The sequence below is a fragment of the Camelus ferus genome, chromosome 10 (genome assembly GCF_009834535.1).
Source record: "Camelus ferus isolate YT-003-E chromosome 10, BCGSAC_Cfer_1.0, whole genome shotgun sequence".
Taxonomy (NCBI): domain Eukaryota; kingdom Metazoa; phylum Chordata; class Mammalia; order Artiodactyla; family Camelidae; genus Camelus; species Camelus ferus.
In genome coordinates, this window is record NC_045705.1 from 18,136,492 (window position 1) to 18,154,708 (window position 18,217).

At 40.3% G+C, this 18,217-nt stretch overlaps 1 long non-coding RNA gene across 5 annotated transcripts in view; it reads right to left on the reverse strand.

The window, feature by feature from the left end:
• The window catches only part of LOC116666334, a 623,984-nt gene that overhangs the window by 605,649 nt on the left and 118 nt on the right, over window positions 1-18,217 (reverse strand). For 4 of the 5 annotated variants that reach the window (XR_004323130.1, XR_004323129.1, XR_004323131.1 and 1 more), the window contains exons 1-2: window positions 17,988-18,216; window positions 10,503-10,676 (exon numbers count right to left, since the gene is read on the reverse strand). This is a non-coding gene — a long non-coding RNA (uncharacterized LOC116666334). Of the gene's footprint in view, window positions 1-10,502; window positions 10,677-17,987; window position 18,217 lie in introns of those variants that run through there. The other variant, XR_004323128.1, reaches the window with a different exon arrangement.

Genomic DNA, 18,217 nt, shown 5'->3' on the forward strand with positions numbered 1-18,217 from the left:
CCTTGCTAAACTGCCTCTGCGTGGTGTGGACCTTCCCACCTCACGTCCTCTATGCCCCCCAAAAAAGGTTGCTGCAGGCTAGCTGAGTCCCTTGACCTAAGTCACCGTTGCTGTAGGTGACCCTCTCTCCGGCTGCTGCCACTTCCCTTTTCCCTTAGAGCCACCCACATCTAAAGGTCTCCTCAAATTATTCAATTATTGTGTGTTCCAACCCTTTTCAACTGGGACTCTGACAACATTTACAGAAAGGTATTGAACATTTTTACTCATCAATTTCTTCAATAAGATTATACCTTCCTCAAAGTGCAGACAATTATTTTATCTATTTGTTTAGTAACTTAACAAGTATTTACAAGTTTCTCCACTATGTCAGGGATTGTGCTGGACCCCAAGGTTAAAATGAGAAGCAAGAAATACCATGCCCTCATGGAATTACTGTCTACTAAAGGCCATTAAAAGACTTTCTTGGGATCTCTTAATTTTGGAGGCCATATCACATGTCACATCAAACATCTTCAAATGTACCAGTAAAGTTATGAAAGCAGTCTTACAATTTTGTATGTGACATTATTAGGTACAAACAGCAGGTATAAACCATGCATTGTTATGACTGTATGGCAATCATGCTTATTGAGGACTTCAAAATTAAGAAATAAACTTTTCAAATGCAATAAAATATTTATGAATACCCAGCTTAATAATTAAGTCAATGTTTATTAATTTGGATTTTCTTTGTTTTTTTTAATTTGGGATTTTTTATTAATTTAAATTAATGAATTTGGATTTTTGGTTTTATTTTTACATTTTGGGATTTTTGGTAGACATGATAGTAAAATACTCACTAGTATCTGGCCCTGCCCCTGCTCTCCTCTGAACAAACAGAAAGCTATGCTTCTCAGTCCCTACAGTTGAGTAAAGCCATGTGATTAGTCCTGCCCAACGAGAGGGGAGTGATGGGCAGAGAAAAATCTCAGTTCTTCAGACTCTCCCTCCTTTTGCCTTGGCAGTCAAGAGGGCTGGGTTTTCTAGATGGTGCAGAGGTTCTGTTATCTCGGGTTCCTGAGTGACTTTGCAGAGCCCAGAATGCCCCTTCCCTCGTCATTAACCTGCAATAAACATGTAACATAAGCTAGAAATAAAGCTTTCTGTATTAAGCCACGAAGGACCTGTGAAGTAATTGCTGTTGCAGCACAATCTAACCAGTGCTGACCCATCCAAAGCCCCATTTTGGTTTTTTTTAGATTTTGTTTCAGGTCTCTTATATTTTCAGAGACCCTGCCTCTATGCCTCAGTCATTACACCAACACTATCTAGTAAATGAAACAACCCTAAGTCTACTAAACAGGAGATCAAAGGAGAAATTAAAACAAAGTTTAATAAATGCAATTCATGCATCAGAGATTTATTGAGCTCATCCTGCATGGAAAGAGGATGAAATCACCTTCCCCTGAGTCACATGAGTTGCATGAGAGTGTGCTGGATACTGGAACAGATTTCTCAGAACAGAGTTCTAAGTACAAGAAAGGGACAGATGCTCTGTAGACAACCACCAGTATCTGCTACAGGGCAGCAACTCCAAAGTTATAATGACTTCTTTCGCCAAATGGTCCCAAATAAAATAAGGGCAAGGCACTTCTGATACTAAAGAAAAGATGATTTCTCTAGGAAGATAAACAAGGACACTGCACTGTGTTGTTTTAGTCTGCAGGCTATTAAGGGAGGCTAAGGAAGATGGGCTCTTATAAGGAAAAAGAAATCATTCCATTAAAGAGAGAGGAAAGCATTTTCCCTTTAAGTCAGGTATGAGAAAGAACTTGGCAATCTGAGAGATGACAGTGACCAGAAAAAAATAAGGGGAAGAATGCAAGAAAAAAAGATCTGAAGGATTCTGACCTGGGAAGATTCTATCTTTGGCTGCTAGCAATTCTAGAGTTAAAATATTACCTTGTACAATGCTCCCTGTGAGGCTGAGAGACTGGGGTTCAGGCTTCTTCTTCTGTTGATATCTGTACTTTTAAAAATACAGTTTTCTGTATATTGCAACAAAAGCAAGCAATAATAATTTTTAAATTTGTTTTATACAGGTTAATTTAACTACAATAATATTCACCAATGTTAAGTTTACAATCTGATGTGTTTTGAAGGCATAAAGTTGTGTAACAAGCATTACTATCAAGATATAAAGCATTTAGGACCTCATTGCGCAACGGTAGAGCATCTGACTCCAAGATATAAAGCATTTACCTCACCCAGAAAGTTCCCTCTTATTCCTTTGATACGCACTTTTTTGAAATGTGACCTTAAGAAAGTCTGCCAACCTCAATTCCATGAGTAGACTCTCAGTAGACTGCATCAAAGATGATAATCATGTACCTCTTGCTAGTGACTGGTAGGGAAGGAGTATGAAAATCTAAGTCTGGCTTAGGAGAGGATTGCTATAAACTTCTGGGAAAGAACAGTCTTCCTCTTCTGCTCCTGATAGAGTAACTGATGCTGGACTAGACATTTCACCATAAGCAAATAGAAAACTGGACAAAATTTATGAAAGAACAGACTTTGGACAACAGGTAGTACAAGACTGTCTCCCCTCATGTTTACCCCTAATTTCTGCCCAAAGGAACTGTCCAGACTGCAAAGCCAGGAGGTATAAGCCATGCAGAGAGGGCTCATTTACAGAGCCAAAGAGACAGGGATCAGAGTCAGGGAGGCTGAGCAGCTGAAATCTGTGAGGCAGAATACCAGAGAGAAGGGAACTAAGCAAAGAAAGAATGCCAGAAATCTGTGTCAGGGTCTCAAGGCTTGGCTGAATGCTAAGAAGCCACACAGCTGCTCAAAGAGCAGCTATAACGAAAAAAAAAAAAAATCAGGCTGCTAAAAGCTGAATATCTTAAAATCTTCCCCCCTTAGTCATGTCATCCTACTCTATTAGTAATCCTAGAGCAGAGGGGCCTCTCTCCCCTTTACCCCACCACTTTCTACTCTCCTCTCTGATGCACAGAAGACTTTCTGCCACAAAAATGCAATTATGTTCATGCTCTGAGATTGACTTGTGATTTAAAAAACTTGTTTGCCTTATAGCTGGTCCATTTAAGAAAGTAAAGGTTCACCATGGCCATCCAAAGATGAAGCCTAAAATAGGTTTCTTGGGGCAGTAAAATTTCTCAGAACCCAGCAGGAGGCTGGGGAAAGGAAGGGAATGGAGGCAATAAAAGGAGAGAGGGCCAGAGACTGAAAAAAGAAGGTATTTCTTGGTGTCCATCTGGTGGTTGCTCTGGATTGAAACATCACCCAGCCGCAACAAGAACATGTTCTACGTCATTCTCTGAACTATGAATGCGTTCAGAAGAAGCCACCCGTGAGGTTAGATTATTTCTTGGAATAACTGGACTCACCTATTTCCAAATGTTTTTAGACAGAGTTCCAGTCTAAAGCACACCCTCTGGTTCTCAGTGAGATAGAATCGTTCCTCAACTATCACTTTGCTAACATCTATCTGACTTAGGAACTTCAGGGTGTCCACAACTGTAATTTAATTTCCGCCATTGAATTTCAGACGAGGATAAACCATGGCAAAGAATGGGATCAATATGCTGAGCACTGTAGAAGGGGAGTAGGGAGTGAGAAGATAAGCGATGGGGAGTTCAGAATACGCACTTAAGCAAGGAGCTGGGAAGAAGAGTTTTCAGGTCCTGTCTGCTTTTCAGTGCTGGGATCATGGAGCTTTGTTCCAAGCCAGCAGGTGAAACAAAAGATAATGCCCAGCATCTTCTATTTGGCTCTGCTTGGTACTGTAAGCTTAAAATAGCTACTATAAATAATGGATGCCATGGCATTGCTAATTTATTTAAATGAAAACAGTCCTCATCTTTGATTTTCCTTTCTATGTCCAGCCAGCTGAACTGCCTCAAGCAGAGAACATGCTGGTGGTTACTAGACTATTATACTCGTAGGTTTAGCTCATTAAAATGATTTTGGAGCCTCCCAGTACAATAAGCATGGCCTGTTGTCACTATTTCTATTTTTATTTCTTTGGAATATCACCTAGAAAGGCTGGATTGGATTATAGTGACAAAAGCTAAGTGTGAGGGGATGTGAAAAACAGAGTCTTCCCAAGCTTTTGCTACACCCTCAAGAATAGGTGGGAAATGACGCTGAGGACTTTAAAGTCAGTTAGATCTGGATTTGCCAAGGGGAAGTTATTTAACCATTCTGAGCCCTGACTCTCTTATCAGTAAAGTTGGAACAGTAATATATATGTTGCAGAATTACTGTTAATAATTAGAAGCAACATATATCTAATACTAAGACAATTGATAGGTGGTTGATACTAAAGACACAAGATACTACAGAAAAGTGAAGAGAGAGGGGTGAGCTGGTACGTTTCTTCTTGGGGAATTTCCCAATTCTTAGTGCTGGCTGAAGGGCGAAGAATCTGGGCAGAGTGTAGTTCCTCAGAGGCAAGGCAGCTGAAAGAGTTTCAGGTAATCGAATAGAACAGAAAAGACACAGAATGGAGTCCAGAGTTACCAAGACAGCAAGGATGGGGGAGAGGCCAGTCTGACAACACAGCCAAATTTTTAAGATACACAGGGCAAAAGGGTAGAAATCGAAGGAGAATGCCACTGAAAAGCATAGCACAGTTTTCAATGTTTTGACAGTGCCAAGGAGATAAAAGCATGTGACCCAGCAAAAAGAAGTGGCCCTAATAAACACCCCTGGCCTCTCAGGAAAGACCCTTAGAGGGCTATGTCCACAAGACTGGGGGCAAACCAGTTGTATATTTGTCTTAATAAAAATTGCAACACCAATGATTCGTGACAACCTCATTGTTGATCAAATTAAAGTGATCTGACCCCCATCCTTGGCTTCCTGACAGAGAACAGAAGGAACTCTTTCTGAGGGAAGATAAAAGTATCTGGAAACTGTGTAATTTTTTCATACAATATCCATCATTCAATGGAAGATGACAAGGCATATCAAGAAATAAGACAGAAAGAAAACCCAGATGATACAAACAGACCTTCAGATTATCTAGATGACTGCTGTCCAATAGAACTTTCTGCAGTGATGGAAATGTTCTATGTATGTTCCGTCCAATACAGTAGTGACTGCACACGTGTAGCTACTGAGTACCTGACATGAAGAACTGAATATTTTATTTTAAATAATTTACATTCATATTTGAATTTAAATAGCCACATGTACCTAATGATCCCTGTATTGGGCAGCACAGCTTTAACTGCTAATAGAATGCATAATTTTCATGCTGATAAGGGGAAAAGATAATAAAAAAAAATATTTGATTAATCTAACAAAGGAGAGAAAAAAGACACAGGACCAATGCAACAAATGAGATAAAAAGAGAACACATAGCATAATGGTCAATATATACCCAAATACATCAGTAATTATGTCAATTATAGAATATATACATATTCTAATAGAAAAACAAAGATTGTCAGACTGAAAAAAGAAACACAATTATATGCTGCTTACAACCATCACACATTCAATTATGGAAATTTCATTATATATTGCCTCTCCTCCACTGTCTCTTCTTCTCTGGACTTCTCATTATTTTAGATATATGCTCACCCTTTCAGTTTATCCTCTATGTCTTGAACTTTTTTCCTATTTTTCATTTTTCAATCTTTGCTGCATTTTGGTTAGTTTTCTTAACTCTTTCTTCCAGTTCAGTAATTCTCATTTCGTTATGACCCAGGGGCTACTATTTAACCTTCCATTGAATTTTTAATTTCAGTGATTTTATTTCTAAGAGTTTTTTTCACTAACACAACATTGTAAATCAACTACACTTCAATTTAAAAAAGGAGTTCTTCCAACTGTTTTCAAATGCACATATCCTAGTATCATAATGTCCTATTCTTTCCTTTTGGTTTTTACTCCTTTTATCACTTTAATAGTGTTAAGCATAGTCACTCTATAGTATCTTTCCAATTGTTGTGTTTTCCCAAGTTCTTAAAGTTCTAATATTCTTCTTCATCATGTCTCATTATTCTCTCTCATGGTGAATTATTTTCTTCTATGATTTATAAGTTTTAACCACTAACTCTTCTTTGAAGTTCCTTATTGCTCTGGACTATTGGAAATGTTCCTACGAAGAGTTTTACTACTACTGGACAACCTAGGAGTCCACTGGCATGAAAGATTAGTGTTCACATTAAAATCCTAGGAAGAATGTCAAATGAGATTTCATATATGCATATGGAAAACGTTCGGAGCTTTGATTTCTCAGGGAAATTGTCTTTATATTTTAGTATTAGTGTTCAGTTTTTCTAACTCCCCTTTCACTGAGAGACAGCCATCCCAAGGTCCTGCCTTTGTGCAGGGACTTGAGTTTTAACTTTCTGCCTCACACAAGTCAAAGCCTGTGTTCAGTCCCCAGGAGAACTTTGAAACTACAGCCTCTAGCTTCTAGTGGCTACATGCAGTCAACGGCATCCTTGATTCATTTGTACAACTACATCTTCAACTACATCTGACCCAGTAAAAACAAAACTTCGGACCAACTGATGGTCTGAGTTCACTCCAGTCAACTAGAAAGCTTAGCATTGAGAAAACCTCAAAACTATACTAAAGCTTACCCTTTCCAAATATGATCGCTCACCTTGGCTGAATCTTCATTCAGTTTCACTTTTACTCATCTTTGATCAGCTTGCTTGATGACTGCCCCATAGTGGGCCCTCTGTATCCTCGGGCTCCTATCCTCAGTTGGTGGAACCCGAGGATGTGGGACCCGCAGGAGGAAGGGCTGACTGTACATTTTATATAAGGGACTTGAGCATGTGTGGATTTGGGTATCCGTGGGGGTCCTGGGACCAATCCCCCACAGATACCGAGGAACAACTATACTTTCTTCTAACGCAGATAATCTGACTTCCTGTTACATCAATAGAATCAGGCCCATCAAGCAGCATGTCTGTCAGAATTGTCTTCCATGCGTATATCCACATACATCTCCACCTACTTTCCTTTAAGGCCAGAAGTTCAGTGTCCCAGCTCCTATTCAAGGTACACTTCTCCACCTCGGAGCTTTTTCTTATTTCCTCCCTCCTTTGTGAGGCCTTACCTCCAATACCCTCTCCTGTATCTTCAATCTCTCAACTGGCTTCTTTTTCACAGCTGGTAAACATACTTTTGTCCCTTTCTCCCTAAAAGACTAAAATAAAAACTAAAAATAAATTAATAAGTAAAAAGTGTCTTTTCTCCCAGAACCTTCATCTAACTAACATCAGGCCTCTTTCTTCTTCTCAATGAAAAATACTTGAAAGATTATTCTTCTTGGCTGTACTTCCCAATCACTTTTTCTACCGCATGTCTGGCTACTGCCAAACCACTTGACTAATATTGTTCTTACCTAGGTCATCAATAAACTCCTGGTTGGCAAACCTAATCGATATTTTTCAATATATATTTTACTGGCCCTCTCCACTGCATATGACACCATACCATGCCCACCTTCCTATTTCCTCCTTCCCAAACTCCCTATTTCTGTTTTCCCCCATGGCACTGCACTCTCTGGGTTCTCTCGTCTCTGCCAATCACTTCTGTGTCTCCTATGTGATACCACCCAAGGTGTCCTCCTCCACCCAGGACTCACTGTACACAACCTACTTTCGTTTCTAGACCTCACTTTGTATTTTTATTTTATTGACAACTTAATAACCAGTGAATCCAATCCTTCAGCAAAGGTGTTTTTAAACCCATACACATTAGCTTGCAGATGGACACTGTCTTGAGGTCATCCCACAGGCCTCACCCTCTCTATGTCCCAAATCAAATTCATCATCCCCACTGGCAGAAGTACTCCTGCTCTGTGTTCTCTTCTCCAGCTGGGGATAACATAATTCAGCTATGATAGAAAGCTGGGAATCATTCTTGACTCCCCTCTCTCCCCTACCCTTCACATCTATGTGCAGTACTATAGCATCATGATCTAGACATTAGCGTTGAACCGGTCCCTGCTCCTGATTTAGTAACTATATTGGGCAAATTATTAGATGGCAATTTCATAAGTTCAATCTAGTACTTAGTCTCCTTAAGCTTATTTTTTCCCTATCTGCAAAATGGGTAAAGGTATGGTACATTACACAGAGAACTGTTGTGAAGATTAAATAAAGTAATGCATGCACAGCACTGAGCCTCCTGCTTAATACATAATGAATGTTCAATAAATACAGCTAGTTTTATCAAACTCATCAAGCCCTGACTATTAACTTCCAAAACATATCCTGAATTTATCTATCTACCTCATCACTGTTTATTTAATCATTTACTCATTTACTCACTTATTAGCCAAATATTAATGAATTTTGCTCCAGGTACTAACATAGGCCTTGGGAATTCATGATGAACAAAGCAAACATGGCCCCTATCCTAGTGGTACTCTCAGAATGGAGGGGAGGATGGACTGTCACATACTATTAAATGGAAGGCACAGAAAGTCATGACCCTAGGGCCTGCTCTGGTTAGTGAGAGCACATTTTCAAGGTCCCATCCCCTTCCCAGAGGGTCCTAGGTGAGGAAATAACACATGACTAGCTCAGAGATGAGAGAACTGTTGAAGAAACTCCTGCCAGAGTGATCTATCTAGACTACAAATCTATGTCACCCACTTTGTAAACCATTCTATGGCACTTCATTGCCTTCAGGGTAAAGTCAGACTCCTTAAAATGACAGATAACCCACTGCATCTCTTAAAATGAGAGAGAGAAAGCGTGCTAAGATATGTTTCAGTAATACTGAACTATTTATATTTCTGTATACATGCCATTCTTCTTTATACTTTTATACCTTTGTTCCTATGGCCCCTGAAACATCCTTCACCCTCTCTCTGCTTTGGTAACTCTTTATACCAGCTGGGATTCTTATGGGTTCAAAGGAAAGCAAGCCCATTCAAACTAGCTTGAGAGAAAAAAAGAAATTTATGATAAAGATACTGGGCTGTCTCATGAAACAGAAGGACAGGTGAGTGGTTGCACATTTATTATAGGTAACAACAGAACCAGAGGCTGGAATGCTGGGAACATGCATTCTCTCCACAGCTTGTCTCTGCTTCTCCCTCTGAGGGTCAATTTAACTCAGATTTGTGTTTTTTTTTCTCTACCAAAGGGCAGAAAACAAGGCAGTTGACAGTTTTCAAGCGTCATGGGGGCCCATACTGAAAAATCGTAAGGAGAGACACCGACTGGCCCAGCAAGTTTGAGGTGTCCACTCCTGGACAAAATTCTGTAGCCTCAGGATACAGTGTCATAGTGAATCAAGTGGTTGTCCTTCCCATAACCACGTGGATAGGGGAGGGAAGCACCCAGAAAAGCTGAGGAAAGAGAACAGGGTGGACTAAGGAATACATCGGGTAGAATACATCCCTACTGATCCTTTATGATAGCTCAGGTGGTCCAACTCCAGGAAGCACTCCAGATCCCCCTGATTGGGTTAAATGCCTATGTTCTGTGCAACTTTACTGCCTCACATGTAGGTCTAATTGTCTAATATTGTCCTTAAAGTTTTCGATGATCTATTTCTGTCTCAGTCTCTCATGAAATCCTTGAAGACAAGTATGTATCATTTTCAGTTTGATTCCCCAAACTCTGAAGATACAAAAACAAAGCAATAACGAATCTGTAAATTTACTGAAGACTTCTGGAAAAACAAGTGGATGATTACTTGAACGAACTGACATATGAATTTTATTTCTAAAACTGTAGCTATAAAAACTCATCATTTCAAACTTCTTTGGAGTCAGTACTCATTTATCCTCTTACATGGCAAAATTAAGTGACTAGGGAGATAATTCCAAACCTTATGACAGTGTTGTTTTTTCTCTTAAGTAATTATTAGAAGTGAGAGAATCTGTATAATAGATTTGATTATGCATATTTAAAATCACTTAATTAACCCAATACTATGGAGAAAAGCATGTGAAAGCCACACAAAAAAACCACTATGTTTAAGAACTTTCCAAACCCAGCTCGTTTGATAGCTTACTGACCAATAAGTTAAATAAAACTCCAATTCACTGAGAAAGACATTCTCTGCTCTCCCTGAAAGTGTAGGGAAGGGAGGTATTTTTCTCACCACTGTCAAGGAATTTATCCAGTGTGTGCAAAAAAATGAACAGAAGGTAAAACAGAGTGAGGAACTTGGTGAAAATTGGCAAAACAATGTTCTGCTCGCCCTCTGCTGGCTCCAAGGTAGTATTGCTCTTCAAAGGCCCGCCCAGAGGCCCAAATGAGGGTTCTCTCGTGGAAACCCCAAAATACTCAGACTTGTTCATATGTTCATCTAAATAAGCACCCCCTAAAGCCAAAGCATGCCCCAAAGCCATCAGTGTCTTCCCTCCCTATCAGTAATGATAGCTAATACAGAAAGCATGGGACAAGAAGGCTCCAATGGTTCCTAATCTTCCAAGAGAGTAATTCAAAAGAACAGAGATATATGTAACAGCACATTTTTTGGTTTACTAAGAATATGATACTTACTTATAGACTGAGAGGCACCCGGAGAGAGTGAGGGAAATCCTGCACGTTGACTTAGAAGACCTGGGCAGGAGTGCTGGCTTTCCCGTGATCTCCTGGCTGTGTGACTTTTACCAACTGTGACTTTTAGACTGGGTGTGTAACATCACTGTTTCTGGAACTGAGCTTCATCAGCCTCTAAAGGAAGAAGTTATACAACAGAACTGTTGGATACTTTTCTTTTTCTAATATTTTATGACTTTAAGTGTTGTTGCATTACAGAATGTTTCTGCTTTTTCTTTACACCATTTGAGTCATTCTCAGACATAAGCAAAATGGTTGAAGCCTTCCCTGTCATCATCAGCCTCTTTCGTTGCTGCAGTGACACATGGTGGACTCTCAAATGAATCTTAATTGAAACGTTAATGATTGGGGATGGCAATGAAGAGCCCCGTGGTTTTAACTTGGGCCAAATTCTCTCCTGGCTTTATGGCTAGAATTTTGAGTAGCAGCTGTGAACAGATCTGCATTTCCTTCCCCACGCCACCCCCACAACAGTCTGAAATCTTTGCTTCAAATGAGAAAAATCAGAAGCAGCTAAAAATGCACTTTCAATCTGTCTTACTGTCCAGTCATTACTTAAATTCCCTATATCACATTTCTTTGAATCAACCAACTCTTAAATATTTTTGCAAGGAAGGAGGGTACAAAGTAGTGAGAGGAAGTCTGGAGATATAGTTTCAAATAACTCCATTTCTCAGTTTGATATCCATCTTTTAAGACTAAAATACAGCATGTCTGGAATGAGAGGACATGTGTGAGCTGATCACTCCAGCATTTCCAGATATAACTGGCGGTCTATAAATAGTAGCAAAAACAATTATAGCTACCAACTATTGAGAGCTTTCTTGTGGCAGACAGGTATATATCTCATATATATGAAGGAGATCTTTATTTATATTTATATATATAAAACACACATATAAAGTGATATTGTGATCTACAATAAGAAATTTATATATGGCCTCAGTCCCCTTTCCCGGCACAGAGCTCCTAAAATCCTTAGAATTTCCTAATTGATAAGAGTGATGAACAAGCTCCTTAGAACAACAAAAGAGTTTATGTTAATGAGGGGACATTGGAAAGCCCCAAAGGATAGGGGTGGTTGCCAGGGGAACCAACCATGTGGTTAGAGGGTTGGAACTTAAAGCCTCCTGCTACCTCTGGGAGAGGAATGGAGCTGGAGATTGAGTTCAGTCGCCAATGGCTACTGATTTAATCAACGGTGCTTCCTTAGCTTCCCAGGCTGGTGAACACACCTAAGGTTCTGGGAGAGTGGTGTGCTCCAGAGAGGGCATAGAAGGCTCTGCCCTTGTGTCTACCTGCCTTGCCCTACGTATCTCTTCCATCTGGCTGTTCCTGACTAATATCTTTTTCTAATTAACCGGTAATTTAGTAAGATGTTTTCCTGGGTTCTGTGAGCTGCTCTAGCAAATTAATGGAACCAGGGGAACATGGGAACCTCAGAATTATAGCCAGTGGGTCAGAAGCACAGGTAACAACTTGGACTTATGATTGATATCTGAAGTGGGGAGGAGGCAGTCTTGTGGGACTGAACCCTTACCCTGTGGGTCTGACACTCTTGTTGAACACAAGTTCACATGTCCGACACACAGTGAGGCCAAACAAACCGAACGTCAGAGTTTGGAGTAGAGAAAGGTTTACTGCAAGCAGAATGAGCAGAATGGGCGGCTCACAATTAAAAACCCCAAACTCTATGATGGTTTTTGGGAAAAAGTTTTCACAGGCAAAATTTGGGGTGAGGGCTGCAGGGTGTGTGACTTTCTTCTGACTGGTTGGTGGTGAGGTAACAGGGCAGCATTCCAGGACTCTCCTGCTCAGCCTGAAGTTACCATCCTCCACCTGGATGGGGGGCCTTAGTTCCAGTAGAACTCAAAGATCTATTGTTATACATGTTTCCTGAGGAACCAGGACCCTGCCCCATTCCTGCACTATTGTTTCTTCATGGCTCCTCCTTTGTTTCTGCATTCCCTTACCATCCTAGTTAGAAACTGAACCTGCCCTTTTGAACTTGGGGGGAGTCTAGGAGGCCAAAACTTTTTTACGAACAAGAAACGGGACACTAAAAGGCTTTTGTACCCAGAAGGGCCCCATAGGGTCCTGCTCAGTTTCACTGTCTCCAGGGAGATAGTGTCAGAATTGAGTTAAATTGTAGGACAACCAGCTGGTGTTGAGGAATTGTTTCGTGTATGGAAAATCCACACATCTGGTGTCAGAAGTAGAGAAGTATATAGTGTAAAGAAAAACCCATAGGAAGAAGTATTTTTTTTTCCTTGACAGATTTATACATATAACATCACATATACGTAAAATACTACATATATAGAACACCATATATGTATATATGTTAAAAATACCATACATATGTGTGTATGTGTGTGTGTGTGTGTGTGTATAGAACTATAAAAGATTAGGAAGCAGAAACCTCAATTGAATGCAATTGGGAGACTAGAAGAGGGGAGTTCTCACACCCTGCACTGACAGCAGAGCCCAACAGAAAGAAAGATTTCTTTTCTGGTAAGGACTCAGCCAGTGAATAGCCATGGACCCCTTGTTTACTATAGCCCTCCCAGCTTCCCTTCCTCTCTAGAACAGCATTGCCTACCCTTGCTGTTCAGGGACTTGCATGTTGGCTTCCATGGTTGCAGAACCCAAAATGCAATTCTCTCCTGACCCTGAATAAACCCATCTTCACTGGAGAAACATCTGGCAGTCTATTTGTCTCAAGTCAACAATATCATATAGGTATACACACACACAGATAATACCATAGAGGTATACGTACACAGGTTTGAATTGCCTGGCTCACTTATCCACGGATTAGTTTCAATAGTAAATGTTGTGGACCACAACGGGGCTGCCAATTGGTGACATGGTGACACATGGGTTGGTAAAAGAATTTACCAGAGATAAAGTCTGGAAACAGGAGTTTATTAGGGTTACACTGCCATAGACAACAGCGGGCCATACAGACAAGAGGTGCCTGTGTGAGCCCCGAGGGCCAGTTGTTGGGGTCTTTTGTGAGGTTGGTCTCAAGGTGCCTAACTGCTTTGTGCACAAGTCTCTGATTGGCTGTAGGTGAGGTAAGAGATTTAGGGTCTGTGAAAGGCGGTGGCGTTTGATAAGGTGGGCTGAAACAAGCCAGCCTGAGCTATTGTGAGCTTAGGCATTACCTGGGGCTATTAGTTTGTTAGTGGAAACACACCCAGTAAATAATGTACTTTTACCTGTTGAGGGATCACAGGCAGACAGACATCTGAGAGCCCAGAAATGGGGTCCTTGGACTTTTGTCCTTGGATCATTTGGCCCAACAGTAAACACTACAGCACTACACACAATCTACGGTTGGTTGAATCCGTGGATACAAAGTCATGGATATGAAGGGCTGACTACATACACTATTAAAAAGAAAACCATATAAAGCCCATAATACCAAACCTAGATTTAATACCTAATCTAACTGTAGTTTTGACATTCTGCAGAAATATAATCTTAATCAATCAGTTTGGAATTTTCTGGTCAGCACCATAGAAGTAATCTGTCACAAAGGCCCTCTCCATCTCCCTCAGAGGTAGAGGCAATCTGCATGATAAAATCCTTGCCATTATCACCCACCTCCCAAGTCCAAGTCTAAAAACAATACTTTCTTTTCTTTAGCAAATAGCTCCCCTGCCCCACCCTTCCTCCTACAAAAATCTTCCATTTTGTACCACTCCTTGGAGGGCCCTTCTAGTTGCTAGAAGGGATGCTGTCAATTCATGAATCCTTGAATAAAGCCAATTAGATCTTTAAACTGGATCTAATTTTAGGAGTCGTACAAAATGAAAGACCTTTACAGGCAGAAGGGAGCAAGAGCAGGGAAGTCATGCTAGGCAGCTGCTGCCTGGTCAAAGCAAGGATATTTTTCTCATCTGGAGCAAAGGGGAAGTCTTGGAGCCTGGCTAGGTAATTTGTGCTGAGTATGCAAGCACTGATAGGTTGACCTCAGCCTTCTTGGGAGAGCCAAGAATAGAAACTTTATTAAAGTTTTGGTTTGCTGACATGGGGCTTAGCACAAGCAATTCCACCTTGGGCCAAGGCTGGTACTTTAACATATTATGTATTATACATATACATATACACACAAAATATGTGTATATGCTTGCTACACACACTTATTCCCTACAACAACCGTATAAGGCAGATGATATTATTTCTATTTTATAGATAAGGATTTGAAGCTCAGAGAATTAAAGTAAATAACAGAGGTTATTCCACTAATAAGTGGCTGATCTAGGATTTGAACCAGGCATCCAGTTCCAGAGCCCATATAGAGTTTTTTTTTTTTTTTTGCCCTGAGTTGACACACAGAAGCAACTTAGTGTTAGGAAACAATTAATTACGCAACCTCCAGAGTAAAATGAAAACCAAAAATAACAGCTGATAATTCCAAGTTCTGGTGAACATGTTTAGGAGTGTCAATTGGAGCTGGAAGGACTGTAAATAGATGCAACCACTTTGTACAACTCTTTGGCAGTATCTACTCAAACTGAACACACACACTGCCTACGATCCAACAATTCCACTATCCACTACGTATCCACACACACTACATACATTCACACAAAGTGTGAACATACGTGCACCAAAAGACAGAATGTTCACAGCAGCATTTTTTGTAAAAAGCGAAGTGAAATCAACTGAATGTCTATCAACAGTGAAATGGATAAAATGAAATGTTCTCACCTTCATGTCACATCAATACAATTCAGCAATGACAAAGAACTACGCTGCACACAACACGAATGGATTTCAGACATGATGTGGAGCACAAGAAATTAGACACAAAATTGAATATTTAGCTCAACTCCAAATGTCAAAAACAGGCAAAAAATAGTCTGTGGTAAAAGAAATGTGAATGGTGGTTACCTCTGGTGACAGGTGACAATAACTAGGGGGGAACATAAAGGCAGTTTCAGGGCTATTGGTCATTTGTTGACCAGGGTGGTGGTTATATGGATATAATAATTCATCAAGCTATTGACTTAAGGCTTGTGTTCTTCTCTATGATGTGTTAAAATTCAACATGAAAGCTTATGGAAAAAGAAGAGAAGGAGAAAGCAGTTACTAAGAATCCATCTGCTTTCATTTCCCATATTCCCTTGAGAGCGCCAAGCCATCTCATCCCAAACTTGGGACCCATTTTCTGCTAATCCTTCGTGTTTTCCTAATTCTTGGTTCTTTAGCACATGACCTTCTTTCTCACATATATATCTAATCAGTTACAAATTCTAACTAAATCTGCTTGCTTAACTTCTGTCTTCTCTATGCTTTCTTAATTCCCTTAGTTCAGGGTTTCTCAGTCTTGGCACTATTGAAATTTTGAACCAGGTAGTTCCTTGTTGTGAGGGGTTCTCTTGTGCACTATAGGATGTTTAGCAGTTTCCCGGTCCTCACCCTACTAGATATCAGTAGCATCCTCTAGCTGGAATTAACAACAGTGTCTCCAGACGCTACCAAACGTCTTTGGAGTAGGGGCATCAGCTCTCACTCCATAGAGCCACAGCCTTAGTTGACTGACATCTTCATTATTTAATGACTTGCATTCGGGCAAGAGATTCCACCTGGCCTTCCTGCCCAGGACTGCACCTCTTCTCTATTCTCCACACTCCTTACAGTTTTACAGTTTTCTCCAGGATAAAATCTAGTGTCTCTAAAACAGCATAAAAAGGGCATTATCTTTCCCCTACTTACATCTCTAGCTTCCCACCCCAGCTATAGTGAACTCCTTGCAGTTTCTTGAAGGATGGATGGAAGTCAGAAGTGTTAGTCAGAATAAGTGTTAAGTACAATAACAGCTTATGAGATAAATGCAAAACTCCTAGGATGTTTTATATATAGAATATGAGTAAGCATGTACTTTGTGAAACATAGACAGAATTGTGTTAAATATGCCTGGTAAGTTAGTAAACTATAAGGCATACCAAAGCTAAAATAAATCAAAAAATGTGATGGAACAGAGGGTCATTTATAGTCAAAAAGGGATGGAAGAACAAAAATATGAATAATTATGCCATCTCTGGGCTAAAAGCTATGTCACTCTTAAATCAGCCATCCATACGTGACACCTACTAAAGTCTCACTCAATACTCTCGCCAAGAAATGCAAAAAAACTCATGTCTGTTTATTGAGCTAATTAGTAAGGCCTGGTTGTGGCCAGGCATGTTTCCCGGCATCTATTCAAGAAAGCAGGTGTATGCCATTGGCCCAAAGCACTTTCCACCTGTGGGTCTCCCTGCTGTAGCCTCAACACTAGTCCTCATAAGCATACCATCTGTGGAAAAAGCTGTTGTGGCAGACAGAACACACGAACACCACATAACTCACGACTCAGGTGATGGTGCCCTTCCACTTGCTTGCATCCTAGCCTAAATGTGTCAACCTACTCCAACTCTTTCCCCTTGCTTCTCACTGGATATTTACATTGATTCAGTAAACCATGTTATTCAAGCACCTTAATTTGGTCCAGGAGCCTTCTGTTTCACTACCTCTAGGATAGACTGCCTAACAGCTTACTTAGAGGCCACCACTGCATCAGGTTAGTTTTCCACATGACAGTTCAATTCAGGCTTTCCAGGATGTCTCTGCTTTAGTACCTCTCATTTTACCCTGTTCATATCCTTGAGTCTCTAGGATGGCATTTATCACACAACGCTGTGGTTAACTGTTCATTCCTGTTTCTCTCACTAGTCTGAGAGCTCTTTGAAAGCAGGAACAAGTTTGTTTTTGTTTTTGTGTTTTTCTGTCATAACTTAGCAAAGTACCAGCCACAAAGTAACTACTAGAAGAACTACTGAATATCACATCTTGCAGACAGTTGAGAGAATTACACACTGTTCCTGCCTTTCTCCCATTCGTCATTTCTAAAATTGGTGTAATTTAGTGAGTGGCAAACCCCTGCCTGGTTGCAAAGCAACATGGAGGTGTTACAAAGGACCATAGGTTCAGTGCGAAAAACAACTTACGGTAGCTGCTTATAGTATTACTAGTAAGCTTGGGCTTTGGTGGACCTTACTTGATTTCCCTGTCTCACATTTTTCTCTTGGCTGGTTAAAAAAACACAATAGTTTGGGAGGACAGGGATTTCCCCCTTACCTCCACCTGAAACTGGTTGAAGGCTGAGACCCTTCAGTTTAAGGGATTTTGAGCTCGCAATGATTCTAGATGAATAAAATCTGCTTTGAAAATTAATGCATTCCTAAACTGGGACAGACAATAGGGATACAAGATACAGGGTTTGGCTTCCCCTCAGAAAATTCACAAGCACCTCCCTGGTGCCTACCTTTTACTCGAAGTAATAACCATAGCTATTTTTCTAGTCTATAATAAAGGAGATGTATTTTATAAAATATCTCGCTTTAAGGAATAAAATCAAATAAAATGTGAAACCTTAAATGAAAGGTCTCCTCTTGAAGTCCTTTTAACTCATTCACTTCTCCTTCAGGGATTAGGCGGGTCGGGGTGAAAAAATTTGGCGTCACGCACAGACGTAGAGATTGGAACACAATTCAAATTAGCCAAACCTGTATCTTGTTAAGAGGCAGCCTCAGGGACCGCCCAATTACTTAACGTCCGAGAACAGACGGCAAAAGCAAACCAGCTTCTGAAGCAACTATTGC